Below are 17,104 nucleotides of genomic sequence, written 5' to 3' on the forward strand. Positions count from 1 at the left end.
GTGAAATTTGGAAATGAAGGCCTTACATTTTCAAGTCTCCCCTTTCAGCAGAGCAAGACTAGCATGTTCGTTTTTAGAAACCCTCCCAAAGCACTGTAGGCATGGCCAGACTAATACATCTCTTCTTGACAGTTGCAGAACTTTTATCTCCTTGGCTAGAGTGTAGCAGATCGATTGCAATTTAAGTCTCAGTATTGGATTTATGTGCAGAATCCTGCTGCATGCTGGGAGTCTAAAGAGGTATGGAATTCTGGGAACATCTGCCCACATAAACATTATACAACTAAAGAGAGGAGGGAGGAGACCGCAGTTTGTAGCAAGGGGGGAAAAAAACTATTTTTTCCGGTATAGAAATGAACCTCCCCGTTAACTTCATAGGTGGGAGCAGGGGTGGCTCTAGGCATTTTGCCGCCCCAAGCACGGCAGGGAGGCTGCCTTCGGGAGGTCCTCCGAAGCCGCGGGACCAGCGGACCCTCCGCAGGCAAGCTGCCGAAGGCAGCCTGCCTGCTGCCCTCGCGGCACCGGCCGAGCACCCCCCGCGACTTGCAGCCCCAAGCACGCGCTTGGCGTGCTGGGGCCTGGAGCCGCCCCTGGGTGGGAGGAAACCTCTTGCTAACCAAAACTGGTCATCATCAGTATTGTGGGGAAACTGTTCATTGAACCAGCAGCACAATTAAGGCAGAGAGGGAACCTCCTGTTCTAATGGAAGGGCTGCTTTGCAATGAAGAAGACCCTCTCATGTCCCAGGATGTTTTCAGGGTTGTTCTTGTAAGTTTCCACCACATGAATGCAGACAGAGTAATTGGGGAAAATATAACCTCACGAGAGGGTTTTCATTTTCATAGCAGGTTTATATAAGATTGTCTTCATCTGGGAGATTCTTGATCAGCAGTCGAAGCAACAGCTGGTGCACTCTGCTTGAGCTGTACTTGGACATCGGGGAATGTCGTGTTATCAAAATGTTTTAAGTGCACCCATCAAAGCTGACAAAGTGGAACCTGCTACATCAGCCAGACAGGCTCCTGCAGGTTTATGGCATGGTTTCACATCACTGTGTGGAAAACAAATGACAAGGGGACGTGAAACACAGAAATTATTCTAACACTAAGCTTGCTTTACTTTGAACTTTTCCAGAACTCAATTTAGGTCCAAGCTCTACAACCCTCTAATGCTGGTTTTGGAGTTTAAACCGTTCGCTATTCAACAGTATTTGTGAAACTAGTAAAATAAACTTTTATGAGGCCCCAACCCTCCCAGATGTATGTTTGTTTGGAAGGCACACATGAACCTGGGTAAACAAAACATGCTTTAGGACTACAGGGATTTTGTGTGCGTTAAATGAGTCATTTAACTGCATTTCCCCACAAATGTTTCTCCCTCCGATTGTGAACTGCATTGAAATCCACATAAAACACTTTATGTGGTGTTAGATTAGGAAACGTTACTGACAAAGAGCTGCAGTCAAATCACAGCAGTCACCCTCAGTATTAAAACAAGGTTTTTCCTCACAAGCTATTTAATTACACATACAGTATGCCAGACTATTATTAGCAGCTTCAATACGTTCAAAATGCTTTAGCCAGTGTTGGGCTCAATTGCCTTTTCCATAATATCCAGATCAACATTTATTTTTATGGCACATTATGTTCTAGAAGAATAAACAATGCAATCACCTGATGGCTTAGCATGCATGGGATTTGCAGTGCACTAAAGATTCTCGTATTTTCACCCAGCATCCCACTTTGGCATAAAATTAGGCCATAAATTGACTGAATGCAGCTTTCCCAGATTAAGTTGGAGTTTTTGAGCCTGAATTTCTGCCTGATCCTCAAGAAGGCAAAAATGAGCGTGCACAGAGCAGGTGTGGAGGGCTAGGTGAGAGGCACAAGATGGAAAGTGATGAGTGCATGGGAATTTGATTCTAAGATAACGATGGTGTTGCTATGCAACTGCCAAGTTTCTCCTGCATAGTAGTGGGTGTAGGGTCAAAGAGGAGAGTACATAACTAAGCACCTCAGTAGCATGCTGAAGATTGCTCCTAGATCCACATCTCCTCAGATATATCCATACGGAGACCCCCAACATCTTCTTCTGTACCCTGTGCTCTTGGGGTTAAGAGAGCATGCACACAAGAGGCTTGAGAGTTATTGCTGCTCAACATCGAGAACCGTGCCTAGTCCTTGATCTCACTTGTGCTTGCGAGGGTGAAATATAAAACTAGGACACCAATAAAAGAGAAAGTTGAACTTGCTGCTGTGTCTCTTGTGACCTTTCGAAGTAACCCAACACAATAACCAGTTGAAATTAGGAAGCTGCTTTTCACTCTGTGTTACCGCTCTCACTAAAGTACCCTGTTGTGCGATAAATACAATTCATCAAAGCACACGCTGGTATTTTGAAAGGTTTGAGTTTCACCCAAACCGCCCCAACAGACACCCCGACCACACAGGTTAAGCCAACCCACAGCAAGGTTTACCCTCAGCATGCATATGGGAGCTCTGACACAAAAAAAATGGTAATTAACCCACCTGTATTCAGGCTTCTTTTAAAAAGAGATTTTTTAACTTTTTGAACCTACCCTAAATGGTTTTAACAACTATTAAGCAGCTCAAACCTGGCGAGCCAAGATGTTGCTGTTTGAGCTGTTAAAATGTATAAACATAAACTGCTATTTCTAAGACTGGAATCTTTTACATTTGTATGAATTAATTACATACCCCTTATATTTGTAGCCTGTTTGTTTCTCTTACATTTTAATCACCAGTTCCTTGATGCTTTTTGTGAACAGGCATAGAATATTTTATATAAGAATGAGTGTATAAAGATGCTATAAAGAGTAAGTTGGATATATTGTTTATGATGTGCTTATGAGACAGACATGACAATATTCTGCAATATCCTGGACAAACCTTATGGAATTAAGCTAAACATTAGTTAATTAAGTTTAATACCTATGGAGTCTTTTGTATGAAAGACAAAATTGTGTGTGTGTTCTTGTGGAATTGTATGCAACTTCCCTAAGAGACAGACTAATGCAAGCTCTGGAAAGGATTAGGAACTTCAAAGGACTTTGGGGGGGTGATGTGTTTGAAGTTGATTTCTGAGGAAATATCTGGGTTGAGAGAATTCCAACCCCCCACCTAAGAACTCATCCTTTGAAGCTTCACCCTGAGGGGTAGGGGAGACCTGTCTGCCGATCACCTGTTGCATGAGAACAATTCAAAGACCCAATCTGGATTCTCCAGGAACCAAAAGACAAAGAAAGGATTTTTGAATAAGTAGCCTGAAATTAAGATGACTCAGAGCCTCCTTTCTGATCCAGTACATGGACAGGACTTCTGGTCCAAGGTGGGCTTCTATCTTTTGGAAAGAGCCCTTTCTAGAGTTAGCGGGTTGATCTCTGGTAAGCTTATTCGCATGCATATAGGTTCTTTTATTTTTTTTTAAAAATATGTTTTTTCTGTATTTCTCTTTACATTAAGAATGTACTTGCTTAGAAATAGCTATGTGGTAACTTAGAACTTTAGCAATCACACTGTGTGTCTCTGAGGAGAGAAGTGAAGCAAGCCTGCTTAGGCAGACTGCCTTTTGCCAGAAAGTCACAATACACTCAGGGACCTATGCAGCCTTGATGTACCCTGGCTAGAAGGGAGAGAGATGCAGGTCTCCACCCAAGAGAAGCAACAGCTGGGAATGCCAGAAGCCTAAGAACATGCGCCCCTGCTGAACCACTAAGGGGAAAATACAGACTTGCAGTCACCCTGAACTGTGACAGCTTCTACCATTTATCTCCTAAATCTAGGTAATTTAGAAAAAAAACCTGGTTCATATGAGAAGTTACACATTTGAAATATGTTTTAGCAACATGAAACGTATGAAAAAGATAAAACACTGTAAAAAGTACATGTTAGACACCCACACAAAAATCACTGAAGCTTGAGAAATACCAAGGGTGAAAAGAATAGTTTGAAAGTAATTTTAGCTGAACATGGGAAATTCTGCTCCATTTAGAATCAGAACTGCCTCTTTTTCCTACTAAGTATTGACTAAGATATTTGTAGTACATCAGTGAAATTCACTGTATGCCAAAAGGAACAAAGTTCAAAAATTTGAGAACCACAAAATATGACTACCAGGCCAACAGGAAACAAGAGTTGCTCCTTCCTCATCTCTGAAAGCCTGATACTTCATAAAAGATGCCTTTCATCTGAGCCCAGCAGAGTTGTTGTAGTTTCATATGTCCTCCAGCCCAGAAGTCAACAGATCATTCCATAAATGAAACCAGGATCTGATGAAGTTCACTTTCCGTTCTAGGGAACTTACTCTATGAACCTTCATAGAGATGTTATCACTTAGCCAAGGGAGTCATTAGCACAGTTCAGATTTGAAACCAGAAACTAAAGAGGAGAGTCGTGAATCTGGTTAAAGACTGAGAATAACTGAGAAACTGCATAGTCTTTGAATAGCAAGCCCAGCAAAGAAGCTGTGGGACCCCTCCAATTCTGGCTAAACCTACTGGTAAACCATATGGGAATCTAGTGCTGTGACCCTTCTCTGGCTCACGGAACAGTCCAAACCCAGAACCAGAACACAGAGAAGATAGAGAAACTTTGCTAGACCAATAAACTAAAATGATGCTGAGATCAGATTCCCAAAATCCTACTTCAGTATAGCTGTTTTTACCTCAGTCTAAGACATCTAACTTAGGCCTTGTCTACACTACAAGACTATTTCGAATCAACTTAGTTCGAATTTGTGGATTCGACCTTATGAAGTCGAATTTGTGTATCCATACTAAATACACTAATTCGAATTTCTGAGTCCACATTCACGGGGCCAGCGTCGACTTCGGAAGCGGTGCACTGTGGGAAGCTATCCCACAGTTCCCGCAGTCCCCGCTGCCCATTGGAATGCTGGGTAGAGCCCCCAATGCCTGCTGGGGGAAAAAATGTGTCGAGGGTGGTTTTGGGTAACTGTCGTCATTGAACCGTCAATCACGCCCTCACTCCCTCCCTCCCTGAAAGCGCCTGCGGGCAATCTGTTCGTGCACTTTTCTGGTCAGTGACAGCGTGGACGCCACAGCACTGCAAGCATGGAGCCCGCTGCGATCCTCGCCGTTTTCTCCTCCTCGCACTTTATTGTCCACCTCTTCCACATTCAGCTGCTGAGAAATTGGGCTACTTTTCAATGGTTCTGCAAGCACTGGGGGACCATAGGGGACGTTTTACCAACATGAACGTCGGATGGCCGGGCAAGGTTCCTGATGCGTGTGTTCTCAGGAACTGCGGGCTGCTCAGACGCCTGCTGGAAGGTAGTTTCTTCCCGTACCACGAAATAACTGTTGTGGATGTGCATTTGCCTATAGTGATCCTCGGTGACCCAGCCTGCCCGCTAATGCACTTGCTCATGAAGCCCTATACAGGCGCCTGGGACAGCGACAAGGAACTCTTCAAATACCAGCGAGCAGCGTGACCTGTGACTGTTCAGTTTCTTTACAGAGAAGCTGAACCTGCCCCTGTTTCTTTACCCAGTTACTGTTGACTCTCCTCTTCGGTTAAATACCCCGTTCTCCCTGTTTCCCCCACTTCCAAGACACGTGTAAAAATAAAATACATGTCACACTGTTACTGAGGAGAGGTTTCTTTATTCATGACTTTTCGTTAAAGGGTTGAAACTGGAACGCAGACTGTGGTGGGTAGGGTGTGCGCTGATGTAAAGACCGCCTCTAAACTCAAGGAATGACAGGCTCCTGCTCCTACAGCGGTCCGCATTGCCGGACTGCTTGTTTCAACGGAGCCTGCCATCCCTCCTTTTTGGGATTCTGTGTGCGGGGGGCTATGTGGCCTTGTGGCGGAGGAGGACGGATACAGATTCCTCTGCTGCGTGACTCAGCGGTCCAGGACAAGGACCGCTGTATAAGATCTGTAACCGCCCTCCCCCGCTGCAAAGTCACATCTCCCCCGCCCACACAGATCCTGGAAACCACCTCCCATACCGACCACGGTGCCTACTGACTGCACTGTGTGTGTGACCCGCTGCTGATCCGGCCCCCGTGTCTGTACCCTGGGAAAGGTGCCTGTCCTATGCAATTAGCAACGCACTTCCCCACGCACCCCATTCAAACACAGTCTTCAGTGAAAAAACATGATGGAAACAGTACTTAACAGCAAAGTATTTTTATTACTTAAGTACACAGTTATGGGATGGGACTGGGATTGGGACTTGTTTGAGTCTGGAAGGGAAGGACTTATGCAAACGTAGGGTATGAGAGCTTTTGGTTACTTGAGCACTCTGCTGGGGTGCAGTGACAGTATTCACGGCCCAGGGCGGGCATCCTCCTGGTTATTTAGGGTGAGGGGGGTATGTGACTTTGTGGCGGGGGAGGGTGGTTGCAGAGATACTGCAGGGGGCTCTGTCCTGCAGCGGTCCTGCAGAACATACACAAGTCACCGGAGCGTGTCCGTTTGCTCCCTCACTAGTACAAGCATTGCTTGAGTCGCCTGCTTGTGTTCCTCACGCCACCTCTCCTCCCATTCGCTGTGTGAGCGCTGGTACAGAGAGACTTTCTCCCTCCACTGCCTCTGCTGGTCCGCCTCGGCTAGGTAGCAGCCCACACATTCATCGAAAATCGTGTCCCTTGTCTTTTTCTTTCGCCGCCTAATCTTCGCCAGCCTCTGCGAGGGGGATGCTGTGGAAGGTCTGGAGACAGTGGAAGCTGTGAGATGGGAAACAGTTAGTGAATTCCTTGCAAAGATACTTTTTTGCGAACAATTAACTGAGTCTAGGCTGTCTCTGTGAATTTTTTGTTGAGACCCCTGTGCCTGCTGTTGCACAAATCATTTGCGCGGTGGATTCTGGGTAAATGTCGCCAGTCATTCCTTCCTCCGGGAAAGCAACGGCAGACAATCATTTCGAGCACGTTTTCCATGAAATGCCCTGGCACACGCCATAGCGTGGCAACAATGGACCCTATTTTGCCTTTTGTGTATGTCACCGTATGTGTACTAGATGCCGCTGACAGAGGCGGACCAGCAGCGCTACACAGCAGCATGCTTTTGCTTTTGCATGACAGCAGCGATGGTTACCAGGCATACTGCACCGTCTACCATACCATGAACTGGTAAGAAGACGGTAATAAGATGGTCATGGTTACCTGTCCTTTTGCACTGCGCCATTTGGTGCTGTCATAAGTGCCCCTGGCCGATCAGCCAGGGGCGCAAAAGCAAAATTTGGGAATGACTCCCCGAGTCAATCCCTCCTTTTTGGGTATCTAAAAATAGAATCAGTCCTGCCTAGAATATGGGCAACTGTACTAGAGAACCACTGTATCATAGAACCAGAGAGCACAGCTGCTCTCTGGCCAATCATGCATAAATTTTGAGCTGAATGCTATTCACAGGGTGTGCTCCTGAAACAACCCCAGCTGTTCATTCCGTTCTTCCCCCAGCCTTCCTGAGTTCCAATACCATTGTCCCCCCACTTGTGTGATGAAGTAATATAGAATGCATGAATAAGACACAGGTAGTCGTTTGTGAGAAATGAGTGGAAGGAAGCCTCCAGCTGCAATGATAGTCCAGAGATGACATTAAGGGGTGTGGAGGAGGGAGCCAATCATCCCTCTGCTAGTCCAGGGGCAATTGAATCTTTTCTTTACAATGAAGGGTGGGGACTGATGGAGCTCAGCCCCCTGTTGCAATGATGAGGACAGTTACCAGCCATACTGCACCATCTACCATGAAAAATTAGGACCAGGTGACCTTGATCGACCTGTCCCAAGCAAGTTGGTATGGTTACCAGTCCTTTTGCACTGCCCCATGTGCCAATAGGCTGATGATGAGGACGGGTAGCAGTCCTATTGTACCATCAGCCACCCATGGCGGGGTGGGAGGAAGGATGTTGTTGTTGAGTGCTGCAGCAGCGCGTCTATCTGCAGCATTCAGTACAGATACGGTGACATGTAAAAGAGTCAACAGAGGATTGTTTTCCCTTTAACTTCTGGGGGTCGGGGGGGGGGCGTAAATTGCCGAGCTATGCCCCGACCCACCGCGGACACTGTGTTTGACCCTAGAAGCATTTGGAGATCAGCCAAGAATGCAAATGCTTTTCGGAGACAGCAGGAACTGTGGGATACCTTGCGTCCTCGTTCCCCCCTCCCTCCATGAGCGTCCATTTGATTCTTTGGCTTTCCGTTACGCTCGTCACGCAGCTGCGTGCTGAGTCTGTGCTATGCCGTCTGTCCGGAGATTTTTTAAAAATACTTTGGACCAGGCGTAACATTACAGTAATTCCCCTACTTAGATGCAGGAGTCTCCGAGCGAGATAACCGTAAGGACGGGCACTGAAGGAGATAGAGAGCGCATGCTGCGTGAAATCTAGCACGAACCACGGACCTATGCAGCCGTGCTCTGGGAGGCAGTGCTCCCTGAATACCGCATGAAAGCCTCGCGCGGAAAAGTGTGCTATCACGGAGCACCCAATAAGGCAGCTCTCCCCAGGAACCTCCTGCTGATGCTTATCGATTAACGGCAGGAGAGCTTCGTGGAGATCTCCCAGGAGGATTTCTGTTCTATCACCATATATACAGAGACCTCCTTGTCACACACTTCAGATTGCTGTTATATTAAGAATAAAAGTTAACATGGTTAAAGCACTTACCGACTGCTCCTACCCCTGATTCAGGATCCGGGTTCATGGTCGGGGAGGGTTGGTAGGGGATCTCCGTGACGGTGATGAAGAGATCCTGGCTGTCGGGGACACCAGTGTTGTAAGCGCTGTCGCCTGCCTCGTCCTCCACAAACCCTTCCTCATCTTCCCCGTCCGTGAACATCGTCGAGGAACTGTCCGTCGACACTGTCCCATCATCAGAGTCCATGGTCACTGGTGGGGCAGTGGTGGCAGGCTCCGTAGCATCCATTGGCCGCTTTGATTTTTTGGTAGGCTTGTCTGGGGTCCTTGATTTTCACGCGGCACTGCGTTGCATGACGGCTGTATCCTCTGTCTGTATCATGGCTTTGGAGACCTTCTCGTAGGTCTTTGCATTCCGTTTGTTGGAGCGCAGCTCCGAAAGCACAGACTACTCGCCCCCCCACACCGATCAGATCGAAGAGTTCCCGGTCAGTCTATGCCAGGTCCCTCTTTCTATTCAGAGATTACATGAACTCCTCTGCTGGAGAGCTCTGCATTGCTGCCGGTGCTGCTGAGCTCGCCCCGATGTCCAACCACAAAATGAGATTCTAACTGTCCAGAAAGGAAAAGGAATTCAAATTTTCCCGGGTCGTTTCCTGTGTGGCTGGTCAGAGCATCGAAGCTCGGACTGCTGTCCAGAGCGTCAACAGAGTGGTGCACTGTGGGATAGCTCCCGGAGCTACTAAGTTCGATTTCCATCCACACCTAGCCTAATTCGAACTAGCCATGTCGAATTTAGCGTTACTCCACCTGTCGGGGTGGAGTACCAAATTCGAACTAAAGAGCCCTCTAGTTCGAATTAAATGGCTTCCTGGTGTGGACGGTTGAGCGGTTAGTTCGAATTAACGCTGCTAAATTCGATTTAAAGTCCTAGTGTAGACCAGGCCTTAGGCAAAGATCTTAGACATTAATATTAATTTGTTAACTTCTGCTTAGGTATTTGGTTTCATCTTTATAAGACCAGATAAATACCTGTCTTAAGTGAGAGCCCTGAAATTACCTCCAAACCACTAGATCTGTGTAAAAAGTCTTTCCCAGCAAGAGACCGATGCTTTACAGAACTAACTAAATAGATCCCTATGTCAACCGCTCCCCCCATGCTGGAGACCCATATACAACAAACAGTTACTACTATGGAGTGTTTGGTAAGGTAAAAAGTTATAATTTTCAAGCAATAATCATCCAATGAATTGTATACTGCAAGCATGTAATTGTGAGACATACTGCTGTGTTGCCTCTTAAAAATAAACTTTGTACTATATTTTTTCCCCACAGCTGTCCTCCTTAGATGGAAGCTACACTAGAACAGTCTGCCAGTGGGTATTTTATTACCAGTGCCAACCAGGGTTCTAGGAACATAGGAATTGCCATGTTGGATCAGACCCAGAGTCCATCTAGTCCAGTATCCTCTCTCTGATAGTAGTCAGTGCCAGGTGCTTCAAGTGGAAGATTTAAGAAGCCCACAGTAGGTCAGTGTGGGACAATCAGCTCCCTACATAGGTCTCAGCCTGATCTCTAAGTGGTAGGGACTGGATTAAGCCCTAAACACAAGGTTTAATATCCCATCCAAAATGTTTGTAGTCATTAACTATGACAAACTCTGTACATTCTTGATATCTATATAAATAGCCAATCCCTTTCTCTTGGATAATATTATGCTATCTTAACTTAATGCAACTTTCTCACCCAGGTTAATTGTTTGTAATGGAGGATAAGTTGTCCATTTATCTTGAGCAGGATACAGTAAAGTAGTCACATGGTTCCATAAGAAAGTTTTTTGTACTGCATGATGTACTTGTAGGTGTTGGGGGGGGGAACAAAAAACCACACCCAACCTCTCAGAAGACCAACCACAACTTCTATCCCCAAAATTGTGCAAGAAGGGAGAAGCCATGAGCAGCTAAACCCAACAAGTGTTATATACATACTAACCAAGAGAGTAATATCAATCAATGAGTGTCTTGTAGGAAGCTTTTGTAGATGAAGTAGCTGTATAATGGTTGCAATTGCAGGGTACTTTTAAACTCAGGGTCAGAAAAGAACCAGTTTGTAATTCCAAATTGTAAGAATGGTTGTGGAAACTACTGAACAGGATTCACCCACTACACCAGAAGTATTTATAAGCAGCCTTACCTTCTCAGAGCAGGAGTCCCTTTGTATGTCTTCAATGCAGCGTTAACTTGAGTTACTCCTTTTCAGTTAGCCTAGCTTCAGTGAGAACGGCCATACTGCAAAACAACTCTTGAGTTGATGCATACATGCTGGTGCTGCACTTGCTTATTGTGGCCCTAAGACTTCTGAGCCACTGCATGAATTCTTTTCCAGTGAATTGTAGGAGAATTTCTCTGTGCTTGCTGGCCACATGGGGAGAATCATGGAAAGGCATTGAAAGATTTGTGGTGCTAGCCAGCATAACCTGCAGCAGAGTTTGCTGCTTGCGCTCACTTTAGTTTTATCCATGCCCCTCTTCTCAGGCCAGACAACTGAAGGTAAAAGCACCACTGCACTCAAGGATTTGTGTGTGTGTGGACAGGACTTAAGTCAGGGAACAACATTAGAGGTAACTTTTCAGTGAAAAGAAGCTTCTGTAGTCAGTAGAACTCTCTGATTTTCTTCTAGGAACAGCCTCATTCTGAGGTCTATTACAGTAATTTTGCACATGGTTTCAGTGTACTGGAAATATTTGAACATTTCACTTCGCTTCATTACAAACAACTTCACTGTCTCCAAATTCATCCACTGTAGAAGAAAAAGGTTTCTCAGCAATCCAGCTCTCACCCCTCCAAGGGCCTGACTCAGCTCTTCCTGGCAGCACTATATAAAGAGTAACCCAAGGAAATCAATGGAACTACACCTGTGTGAAAGAAGCATGAGTTCACACAGAAGTCCAAAGCATTTATTGAGTTCATTAGGCAAAATGCTACATGAAGAAATGATACACAGTTCTCCATTGCCAAGGTCTTGAGTCACAGTTTCCTTGTTAATACGCATTTTTCAGTTGTTCCTCCTGAAGATATATATTTCTTTTATTCCTCTGTCTCACACAGAGACACTATTATTATCATCCCACTTAAACATTTTAGTGCTATTCCAAAATGCTGTCTCATGAAATTAAAGTCTCACAACTTGTTGATTATATTAAAGTTATTCATTCACATTGATCTTCCTCTACTGTTATTTGTTTTAATGTCCTTAATTCTGGGCCATTGGCCCCATATTGACCCTGAGCCTAGAGACACACCAGATCTTCCCATGCCTTTAAGCTAATCTTTTAGCCAGAAGAGTAATCTGCTCCCAGATACTCAGACTATCACAATGCTGTATTTAGACAGCCCCGAGCCTCTCAGCCAGAACACACACAACTCTCCCACAAGTACTTGCTCCTCCTTCACCAAATTTAACTTGGTGGAGATAGGAACACGCTTTTCTCAGGGCCAATCATAGGCTTAAAGCAGCTATGCTACTCATCCCCTAGGCTGCCACAATTAATGCTAAACAGCTGCTCCATTTTGCCAGAAACCTCTTCCCCCACAGCAGATTTTATCTGGGGGGAAGAGCAGGTGTGTAAAACTAGTCAGAGGCTTTTGGTATTATAAAATCAGAGGAACCAGAGACCTCACACAAGCCTGACTGCCTGAGCTAAGGCTCGCAGTGTAAAACAGGCTTCTCTTTCCTAAAGAAACAGCGTGGAAAAGCCAGTCAAGGCACAAAGGGCTAGATCTACAAAAGGAATTTAGGCTGAGTGTTGCAGTGCCTAATATTTAGATGCCCTGATGCCTAATGGAATCCACAGCCCTGTGTTAGGGGCCCAGCCTCCCTGTACAATGCATGGAGAGAGTTAGGTGCCTACAAAATGGCTTCACAGCATGCTGAGCAGGGAGCAACCTAAACTAGCTCTTTGGAAATGCCAAGGAGAGGGGTAGGGTCTAAGCCCTTTCCCTTGAAGGGACATGGGCACCTAAGTCCGGGCTGGAGAGAGGTGCCTCCCTCTCCTTGGGATTCAAAGCCATGAAACCTCTCCTGGAGTTATGCAAGACAGGGCTTAGGGGCCTAAGACAAAGCTGGGGTAAGGTGGCACTTGAGCCGGTATTTGAAGGATCTAAATTTTACCTGTAGGCATCTAAAGTGACACATAGGTGCCTAAAGCCCAAACTGCAGTGCTTACAGGAGACAGCAGGCCTATGAGGCACTCAGCACAAGTTACCACACAGAGTGCCAGGGTTGAATTATGTGTGCTTATTCCCCCCCTGCAAATTACTACTCTATTTTAAATAGAATCCATCTGTGAATCCAGCACAATGTTAATCAGTGATGTTCACATGTCTGCTGTTACAGGACTGAGCTCCTCCGGTATCTTTGCTGAAGACCTAAACATACCGTATTAGAAACAACGAGCAATGCTAAACAGTATGCTATCTTTGGCCTTTCTAATGGCCCCATTCCCACATTAGCTTGCCTGTTTTTAACCTACCCCCTCATTAGGTAGTACTTATACCTCAAAGGAGATCAAGCTAAGGCCTGCAACACCAGAGCAACCTCACTCTGCTGCTGGAGAAATCAGTTTGCTTTTTGCACTTGTCAGTGTATTTCTGCCTTGTTGGAAACCATTCCCAAAGGCACAAAATGCAATGGAACTAGCCATAACATAACAGTCATCATTGTAGCCCTGCCATTGAGATACAGAAAACAAACTCAAGAAGAGAGAGATTAAGGCATGGAAGGGAAGAAGTTTAGCAGCTAGAGACTGCTGTTAAAAACCCAGAGCCTTTCCCTGGCTCTGAGTTGTAGCAGACGAGCATGCTGGATACAACTGAGACAATGCAATAAAACGTTCATAATACAGCAGGAGTTTTTCACCATGCAGTAATATATACTGCAACTGCAAAGGGAAAACAGGCCACAGGTAAACCAGAATACTTGGCACTTCTGCATCTTCAAAGCACTATTCAATCATTTAGTTAACTGATCCTTACACCATTCTCATTTTATAGATGGGAAAATTGAGGCACCGAGAGTATAAATCATTTGCCCAAGAACGCAGAAACAGTCAGCGCTGGGATTAGAATTTGGGAGTTCTGAATTCTTAGTCATATACCTAATCAACGGGTGCATGCTGCTCTCACCATTATCCTTTTTAAAAACGTGAATCATTTGTTTCCATCCCACTTCATGGATTATGAATGACAGTGTGATTGCTAAAAATGGAAAAAATCCAAAGTCGAGTGGGCTGTTTTAGAGCTCTGCTAAACCCAGGTATCATCACAGCATCTGTGGTATTATAACAGGGATCAAATGAAGAGCCACAGACCCAGGAGTTTTGCTTTTTGAGCAACCAAAAATAAAAAAGAAGAAAGAATTGCTGTTCTATTCTGGGACTGCGGCTTAACATTTGTTTAATTCTCCCACTACTGTATTTACAGACAACATTATGTTTGCACAATGCAGAGCTCTCAGAAAAGAAATGAGCAGTATAAACATATGACCACGATATGAGGATTCATAATCCTTTGTACATGGCAGACACACATGGTGGTTATGCCACAAACCAAACCGTTCTGTACAGAAGTGCACTGGAGAAGGGTTCTGTTTTGTTAGAGACCATAGAAGAAATGGAATGAATCTGTAATCCACACTGGAATTATAAAGTGACACTGATTTACAAGGAGAAAAGTGCATAGAAAGCTCCAGGATTTATTTTTTTATTTATTTTAAAGGATAATTATATGGCAGGGTTTCTTTACACTAATCTGTTTACAGAAATATTGAGCATGCATTACACAGCAAACTCAATAATTCCCCCCTATCTTTGTACTCCAAAATTTTCAGTTAATTAAACTGATTTGTCTGGTTTTTGTGGGTTGGAAACTCTTGCTGTCATCCTTTCCAATCACTACTTATTTAAATTTCATCCTTGGCCAGTTTCATGATAATGTTTATCTGCTCCAGAGGATTTGAAATGAGAGTAATATGCTGCTCTCCCATTTAATTTCTTTCTTAAAGCTGGAAAAAGCCAAGCATCAACTGGCCAGTTAGATAACACAATTTCACTTGTAGGTTATTTGCTTAAGATAGCTAGGGGCTAATTTAATTCCTGAGTTGCTTATTTACTGGTGCTGTTAGGGATTCCCTACAGTTAAGAATGAACTGTGCACAAAGTTTCTAAAGAGAGTCCTGTATGGAAGTTTCCTGATGCAGGATCAGGTTCAAGTAAAAAAAAAAAAATTGCTCATTTTTAGTCCTGCATAAATTTAACTTCTTCCATGACCTGAACAGAAATCTAATGTTCTGTTATTTGCATACTTAGTTTTTGGAGCTATTTATCTTGCATAGTAAAGACACAAATGGGTTGTAACAAGACACAAATGGATACTTCACAAGAATAAGGTTTTTAATGGATAGCTTACCTTTACCTTTGTCTGATTTCTTTTGAACTCCCACTGAAATGCCTAGCAAGAAAAGCAAACATGTAAAATCAGTAAAACAAAGGCATCTTTGTTTTCTTTTCATGTTCAAAGTGCTTTACAAACTTTAACTAATTAATTCTCACACCATTTTTGTCAGGTAGGGAAGAATTATTATTCCCATTTTTTCAAGGGAAACTGAGGAAAAGGGTGGTCCAGTGACTTCTTACCACAAGACCCTGGTAGAGCAGGTTTAAAACTCAGGAACACCTGGGCTTCTGATCCTGTGCTCAGCCCACTAGACCACACTGCTTTATTGACTAAGCATTTCCCATACATTTCAGTTTACATGTAGTGCTTTGCAAGCATTCACTAATGAATTCACGCCACAACCCTCCAACACAGGAAACAACAACAATCTCAGTGGAACCTTATATGTTTTTGTTTTGCAAGTTGTTTGAGCAGAGAGGAATCTTTGTTTTAGAAAGATGGCATTGTCAGAGCAGAGAAAGAGCTCCATGATATTTCTTTATGCTGTCAGTCTCATGGAACACCGGGTTTAACAAGTTAAGAGCCCCTGGATGAGCTATGAGCAAATCAATCGGATTAAAATAAAAATCTTCACTCAGAACAAAACACAAACTTTCTTAAGGTTTCCCAAAACTAGTGAATTTCCCCCTCTTACTCCCATTTTTGTGCATTTCTGGGTTCTATTTAGAATCAGAGGTAGAAGATTCAAAATAATGGAAACAGTGGAAAGCTCACTAGGCAGCCAGTTCCTCTGAGATTTCCAGCTCTGTCTGGGAGATCAAGAGAGCTTAGGGTGACCAGACAACAAGTGTGAAAAATCAGGACGGGGGAGGGGGGGTAATAGGAGCCTATATAAGAAAAAGACTCAAAAATCAGGACTGTCCATATAAAATCAGGACATCTGGTCACCCTGAGAGAGCTGGATAATTTGGATAAGCATTCATACCTTTCTCTGAACTGCTGCACCACATATGGGCCCAAGCTGGACACACCCCAAACTTTTGAGGGGGTGGTATCTGAACCTTGCACATGGTCCTTTCATCTAATGTGCCTTAGGTCTGAATGTCTCCAAGCTCCAGAGTGTTTCAAATCTGGAAACAAATTTTGGGGCATAGCCCAATCACTGCTCCAAAATATTTGAATTTCCTCATTCATCAGTATCCAGGGTGTGCAGTGGAAGAAATCCATATGGTCCAGTTAAACATGTAGGCCAAGGGTTTTAAACATCACTGGTGATATTTGGATGCACAGTTTAAGACCCCTTGAAGAGGTCTTGCTTTTCAGAGAGTAACTTCTCTGCACTTTCTAAACAAAATAACTAAATAATCAGGACCCTATACAGTGACTGAAGCTGGACACTGTCCCAGTTCTCAAGATACTGACAGGCACCTCCTGATCTTTGGGTGCTGCAAAACTCAGCGGGTGCTCCCATCTGCATAAACAGGAGTCTCCCCGATACAAAACTGAGCCATCTAGTCCATTTGCATTTGAAGGGGATGGGGGGCTCCTAGTTCCCACTGCCAAAGTCCTTTCAATATAGTCCCAGAGTCCCTAACCCCAGAAGGGGTACAGGATAGTTGTATTGATCATTTAACAGCTCACCTTGGGGCTTGCCAAATCTATGCTACCTGGTCAGGATACAGGAATATGTTGTCTCCTTGTAGGCATGGGGGAAATTAGTGAGTGTCCTTCTTGAGGACAGGTTCCCTGAAGCCTTCCAGGAGCCTCTCTCAAGAGCTGTAGAACTGCTGTTTACTCTCTTCCAGAGCTGCCCACCTACTATCTGCTGCTTCCTGCTTTTAAACCCTTATTCCACCCCAACATGATTGGCAGGGGCATCCTTGCCTGCAGCAGCTTTTTAACCCCTTTGTCACCATTGTGAGGTTTATACACCCAATCAGAACACCCCAAATCACTAGTCGCTTGAAAATCTTGGCCATAATATTCTGTACCACATAACATATGAAACCTTCTCTCCTTCATACAGC

At 44.5% G+C, this 17,104-nt stretch overlaps 1 long non-coding RNA gene across 1 annotated transcript; it reads right to left on the reverse strand.

Moving 5' to 3' along the window:
* Positions 1 to 683: 683 nt before the first annotated feature.
* LOC123372403 lies at positions 684 to 16,856 on the reverse strand. Its single transcript, XR_006580268.1, has 3 exons — positions 16,719 to 16,856; positions 15,090 to 15,131; positions 684 to 1,051 (listed from the first exon to the last, which is right to left on the reverse strand). It is a non-coding gene; the product is annotated as an uncharacterized LOC123372403 (long non-coding RNA).
* Between the last annotated feature and the right edge of the window lie 248 nt (positions 16,857 to 17,104).

Source organism: Mauremys mutica, chromosome 6 (assembly GCF_020497125.1).
Source record: "Mauremys mutica isolate MM-2020 ecotype Southern chromosome 6, ASM2049712v1, whole genome shotgun sequence".
NCBI classification, from domain to species: domain Eukaryota; kingdom Metazoa; phylum Chordata; order Testudines; family Geoemydidae; genus Mauremys; species Mauremys mutica.